The 6,864-nt window shown below is 47.2% G+C and overlaps 1 long non-coding RNA gene across 2 annotated transcripts; it reads left to right on the forward strand.

The window, feature by feature from the left end:
• The first annotated feature begins 530 nt into the window (after window positions 1-530).
• Window positions 531-5,519, forward strand: LOC308661425. Of its 2 annotated transcripts, XR_014024949.1 has the most exons (3): window positions 531-802; window positions 3,942-4,832; window positions 5,215-5,519. It is a non-coding gene; the product is annotated as an uncharacterized lncRNA (long non-coding RNA). The 2 variants fall into 2 exon arrangements; XR_014024950.1 differs by lacking the exon at window positions 531-802 and having other exon boundaries at window positions 3,337-4,832.
• Window positions 5,520-6,864: the final 1,345 nt, after the last annotated feature.

Genomic DNA, 6,864 nt, shown 5'->3' on the forward strand with positions numbered 1-6,864 from the left:
TCGGGCCCCGGTGGCGGCGGCGGCAGTGGCGGCGGCGGAGGCGGCCGCAGCACCGGCAGCCTTCCTAGCATCGGCAGAGACAGAGGCGGCGGAGGAGGAGGAGGAGCGATTGGGGAGTTTCGATTGCTGTCAAACGATCCCGTGACAGCCAGTAGGACAGCAACGAGAAGAGCTGGAGCTCCCCCTCCCCCTCAACCTCCCCTCCCTCCCCTCCCCCCCACTTCCTAGAGCTGAATACAGGGTATTAACCGGTAATCGGTAATTACCGGTAATCGGTAATTAGCCGGTAACTCAAGTTCCCCGAGTGTTTTCAGCACTGGAGAAAATGCAAAATCGCTCGAGACCAAACTCGAAGGAATCCGCTGCCGGTCGGAGCAAGGCGATCTGTGGGGGGGGGGCCGGGGGTGGAAAACGCCGGCGGCAGCGAAGAGATCCGATCACGCGACGAGGGGGAGGAGCCCTGGAAGGCGTGGTTAGCCTTGGTATAAAAGGCAGAACAGTTTCGATTCCTTTCAAACGGTCCCGTGACAGCCAGTCGGACAAGCAACGCGAAGAGCGGCAGGGATTTATTTTTGCACTGTGGAGCTGCCGAGCAGTTCGCCGGTTCCGGCCAATGGCGCAGGAGCCCCACCGCGTCTTGTGAGCCGACGCCTGAAAACGCCTACAACTTTCCGAAGCTCAGAGCAATTTCGAGCTCTTTGGCACCGGCCAGCCTGGAATCGTTGCAGCCGGCAGCTGCGAGGCGGTTCGCCGGTTCTTCTTCCAGGCTTTCACTCGGGCGAGGCAGCCGTGATGCAGCGCGGTGAGTCCCTGGGCGAGGGGCGGCTGCTGTCTGCCGCGCTCAGACGGGGAGCAGGAGGGCAGGGCGAGGGGGCTCTTGGAGCTCCTCGGAGCGGCCCCTAAGCGGATCCTTCTTTCAGGGCTGCCGTCCACTTTTCTACCGCTTTCACCTTTGATGTTTCAATTCTATCCCGCCGGGGATCCCCCTGGGACCCAGGAAAACGCCGACGTGGAGAGGAAAACTTGCAGCCATCTGCTCCCTTGGGTTATAACTATGGTGTTTTGGAAACATAACCGCAGGAGTTTATTGGATTATAAAAGCTGGCCATTTGGCTACCCTGTGGATTACAATATAAGATATAGAGACAAAGATGAGACATTTCTTATCTAAGACCTTGAAACCTTTCTGAGAAAACATTGCCTTTCCTTTATTTGGCCTCAGAAGACAGGCTATATTGATAAATCAATGGTTCCTGGAGCCATCTGCTCCCTTGGATTAAAACGGCGGGGGAGGGGGAGAAGCCGGTGAAAGGGAGGTGATCCGTGCGGGGGGGGGGATGGATCCGTGGGAGGGGAGGAAAACGCCGACATAGGCGGGGAAGCGGGGGAACAGGTACTATAGGTTTCGCCTTCTGCACTTGGAGCAGCCCTGCCAGGCAGTGGAGAAGGGATACCTCTAGGGCAGGGGTCTTCAAACTTGGCCCTTTGATGACTTGTGGACTTCAACTACCAGAATTCCTCAGCCAGCGTGCCTGGCTGAGGAATTCTGGGAGTTGAAGTCCACAAGTCATCAAAGGGCCAAGTTTGAAGACCCCTGCTCTAGGGACTCAACTCACCCTTATCTGCCCTGTCAAGATAAGAGACTGCCTCCTCTTCAATTCAAAAATAAAAATAAAAATAAATTGCCCGCATCGCCGGAGGCAGCGAGGGCGAGAGGAGGAAAAGGCCGGAGGGAGCGAGGCGATCCGGTCCCTCGACGAGGGGAGGAGCATGAGGAGCTCTGGAAGGCGTGGTTAGCCTTGCTATGAAAGGCCGAACAGTTTCGATTCCTCTCTAAAGGCCTCGCAGCAGCCAGTCTGAATAAAGTGGCAGGAGGGGAGAAATACTTGCAAGATTCTGCATTCTAACCGTCCTTTAAGAGATAGAGCTAGTAGTAATTCTCAAGTTTGTTGTCTGGACTACTTTGAAGGGCTGACAAATGCCTCTTCCAATCAGGATTCCCGGACCAGAGATATAAAGCACACTGTGCCTGAATCCAAGATGGCTTCTGTACCCACCAAACACAAACACACACACACACACAGACAGGCACACATACTTGTCCACATACCATTTGGTACATTCAGGTTCTGTGATCATTTTAAAGAGGACGTGTACTAAAGTAATTGTGAAACAAATGTATCCTTGTCCTAAGGACAGATGCTGACCAAAATAGCCATAAGGACCCAGATTGTTGGGGGCAATAAGCTGACTTTGTAATAATGCCGCTGGGGGGGGCGAAAGCCCATAATAAGCAGGCATATACATAGAATGAAGGCTATTGCTAAGCACATTTGATTTGTGCTTAAACTGTAAGCCGCCCTGAGTCTTCGGAGAAGGGCGGGATATAAATTTATTTTATTACATTTATATACCGCCCTTTCCCTGAGGACTCCGGGCGGTTTACAGGGAGTTAAAAAACCAGCAATACAAAAGTTAAAACCAATTTAAAAAAGATTAAACTAGCCCTGTGCAATTAAAACCCCGATTAAAATAAATTACTCCTCAGCCTGGGCCAGAGAGCTCGAAGAGCCAGGTCTTCAGGCCCCAGCGGAATGACCGGAGGTTGGGGGCAGTCCTCAGCTCCACTGGCAGCTGGTTCCAGAGGGCAGGCGCCCCCACTGAGAAGGCCCTATCCCTGGGTATCACCCCCCGGCAATCTCTTACCGGTGGGACCCTGAGCTGACCCTCCCTGTGGGAGCGCACTGTGTGAAGGGCATTTGATGCTGGCAGCAGGTGTTCCCTCAGATACCCCGGACCCAGGCCATGTAGGGCTTTATAGGTGAAAACCAGCACCTTGAATTTCACCCGGAGGGCAACCGGAAGCCAATGCAGCTCGCGGAGTAGAGGTGTTACATGGGAGTATCGGGAGACCCCCATTACAACTTGCGCGGCCACATTCTGCACCAGTTGAAGCCTCTGAGTGGTCTTCAAGGGCAGCCCCAGGTAGAGAGCGTTACAGTAGTCCAAACGGGAGGTCACGAGCGCATGAGTAACTGTGCGTAGGGCGTCTCGGTCCAGATAGGGATGCAACTGGCGCACCAGGCGAACCTGTGCAAAAGCCCCCCTGGTCACGGCTCCTATGTGGTCTTCAAAATTGAGTCGTGAATCCAGCAGGACGCCCAAGTTGCGAGCCCTATCAACGGGGGGTAACACCTCACCCCCCATCGTTAGATGGTTCGGGGTGGAAAGAAAAAGTTGGGTATCATCAGCGTACCCCGAAAGGGCGGGATATAAATGGGATTAAAATAAATAAAAATAAATAAATAATCCTGTTAGCGCTGCACTATACCCGGCGACTGTCTTAAAGAGGAATGTACTAAAGTCCTTGTTTAAGCAAACATAGTCTTGTCCTTAAGGCAGATGATTGGGATAACTATATCCTGTCTGTGAAATAACATGTACTTCATGTAATTTTCTTCTGTAAACTGTTGTCTGATAAGAATGTGCAGGATGTAACCATATAAGGAACAATGTATAACAGTGTATAACTAGGAATAGGACCCTATTTTTCTTTATGTCTTCATATCAAAATACTTTAATTGTAGTACATTCACATTTCAAGTAAAAGCAAATCTCAGTAGAAAAATATTCATTATTAAAGTAATATTTTCTATGTATGGAATCCCTGAGGTCATTTAAATTCATTCATAAAAATAATGCCATTTTTCAAGTGCAAAGTATTTCTAAAAGCAGAATAAAAATGACGGGACTTCAATTTAACAATACTCTGAATTCTAACAGTGCAAATTCAAGTAGCCCCAAAGAATGCTGCTGCGTTGCTAATTTTTTTTTGGGGGGGGGCGTGCTGCCACCATGTGGCTGTTTTGGGGAAAATTACAATGTGGGCAGCCAGACCCTCCTACCCTATGATGTATTTCCTCTCTCCTCCACTTTTTTAGGATGGACTTCCTCCTCCCTGGAGACTCTCTTCCTCCGTAACCAGGAGACACACATGTGCTCCATAACCAGCAGACACACGTGCAGATGCTGTGAGTAATTACCATCTTCTGACCTTGGGAATACTGTCCAAATATCATCTTAACACAACCCATCTGCTGTAATCTACTCTACATGCAAATAAAGGTATTTCTAGATGATAAAAGGTGTTTCCACGAGTTCTGCTATCTGGAAAAGGGCTGTTAACTGTAATAGCATCTGTTTATATAGACCAAGCGCAGAGGTCTTGATAAGGGATTAATCACAATACATCAGCTTGATCCAGAATAGGGGGTTATAAACCTTTCACAGTAAAAAGGCAGGTAAACATCCTGATTACAGATAATCCTTTTGTTCCTACGTTATGGTTGTTGCTTCTTTTTACGACCTTTCTTGCCACCGTTGTTAAGTGAATCACTGCAGTTGTTAAGTTAAAAACACAATTGTGAAGTGAATCTGGCTTCCCCCTTTACTTTGCTTGTCGAAAGGTTACAAAAGGAGATCACATGACCCCGGGACACAGCAACTGTCATAAATACTAGTCAGTTGCCAAGCGTCTGAATTTTGATCCCAGGACCGTGAGGATGCTGCAACCGTTATAGGTCTCTTTTTCCCCCCTGCCAAAGTAGCATTGAATGGCCAAATGTTTCAAAGAGGAAAGTATTAACATAGTCTTCTTTTTGTTGACTCCCTGCTGATAGAGGAGCAGAAAAAAAACCTAGTTCGATACCAGCTGGATCCGGCCATGAAGAAGTGTGTGATTCCCTAGAATTCAATTTGGAAAAACCTTCATTAGAATGGAGCTGAGTTCCCATCATCACTCATTAAAAGAACAAGAATTGCATTAACTTAAGGTTGGTAAAAGAGAGAATTATGGGAAAAAGAGGAAACTGAGTAAAGTTATTGTGTGGATTATAGATTATAGAAATCAACTGTTAGTGAATGTTTCTTAAATGTAAACCCAGACAACACACCGTTTACGGAATATTAAGGTGATTATGTTAAAAAAATAATAAAACATATCTTTTTTTAAAAAGGGAGTTGAGTTCCTTTTGTAATCCCCAGGCATCCTCTGTCCTCTTTGGCATATATGTTAAGTTCTGAATGCGGTATAGACCTAGGCCTAAGATGAATTCCCTGTGAAAGCTACAAAAGTTGCTTTGCCTTTGCTCAACACTAGGTCCTCATAGCTATTTGTTCAACTAGACAATTGGCTATTTATTTATTTATTATTAGGACTTATATTGCCAACCTTGATCTCATTCTCCCTGAATCCTGGAATCTCTGCGGAAGAGAATCAACCGAGGGTCAATCTTTGTGGTTCAAAAGGACTTACCAACAAAGTTGGGGAATCTTCCTTGAAAGTCAGAAGATAACTGGAGGCCTCCTGGAATTCTCCTTTGGATGCAAGAAAACGAGAAAGCAGCATGAGGAACATTTTGAACTCCAAAAGGAGAATATCCAGGATTGATTGAACGGCAAATATTGTTCATATATTTTCCTGGATACAAGCAATCCCCGGAATTAAAAAAATCAGTTGGCTTCTGCATGTTTTCATTGTGAAGGACAACTCTAGGCTGGGGCCCAAAATGCTGACCCCAGGGACCTCTTGCTGTCCCTAGAACTACCCAGAAGGATGGGATGGATGGATGGATGGATGGATGGATGGATGGATGGATGGATGGATGGACAATGAGAGATAATTCTGCCCTTTCTCTGCACACAGACATATATCAAGGCTGAAATGGGCTACTTCCTGGAACTTACCACCAATTGCTGAATAGCCTCAGAGCATAATAAGATATGCTGTGTCACTGGATTCACCTTGTCCTGTAACAATGAATATGAGACATTTGGAGGAATCAAGAACTGGATTGGATTTTAAAAGGCTCCATCTCTGGATATGGGAATACCCTTGAAATTCATTATGATAAATTGATTGTAGGGAATATCGGTCCTTGGAATATATCCTTTTTTATCCTTGATTTTTTCTATGTATTACACTGCAGCATTGACTCCTCCGGAAATGAAAACTGAGATTTGGGAGAGGATGATGAAGTGGGGGTCCCAGTGGGGAGATTCCCAAGGCAAGAAAACAGAATTTGGGGCAGATCCTCTTCCAACCCTACAATGAGCAAACTGGGCTGCCATTAATAAACTCATCCCTCCTTTCTTCATTTCAGATATGTGCAATTCAAGATGGAGGTTTACATTTTCAAAGGATCCCACATTGAGTAGATCCACTGAAAGGAGTGAGATTTATTTATTTATTTATTTATTTAGATTTATATACCGCCCTTTCCCGAAGGACTCAGGGCGGTTTACAGGGCATTTAAAAAACAGTCAATACAAACGTTAAAACAAATTAAAAGAGATTAAATAGAACCCTGAGAAAATTAAAACCCAGTTAAAATTAAAATTAAAAATATTCTCAGCCTGGGCCAGAGCGTTCGAAGAGCCAGGTCTTCAGGTCCCGGCGGAATGAACGGAGGTTGGGGGCAGTCCTAAGCTCCGCAGGCAGCTGGTTCCACAGGGCAGGCGCACCCACTGAGAAGGCCCTACCCCTGGGTGTTACCCGCCGGCAGTCATTAACCGGCGGCACCCTGAGGAGACCCTCCCTGTGGGAGCGCACTGGACGAAGGGAAATTGATGCTGGCAGCAGGTGTTCCCTCAGATATCCCGGACCCAAGCCATTTCGGGCTTTATTGGTCATCACCAGCACCTTGAATCTCACCCAAAGGGCAACTGGAAGCCAATGCAGCTCGCGGAGTAGAGGTGTTACATGGGAGTATCGGGAGACCCCCATCACGACTCGCGCTGAGTCTTGTCAGATTCTTACCCCAAACCAGAAATACCTCCCAAACTCAAATTTGCTTACCATTGCAA

The sequence above is a fragment of the Vipera berus genome (genome assembly GCF_964194415.1).
Source record: "Vipera berus genome assembly, chromosome: 2".
Taxonomy (NCBI): domain Eukaryota; kingdom Metazoa; phylum Chordata; class Lepidosauria; order Squamata; family Viperidae; genus Vipera; species Vipera berus.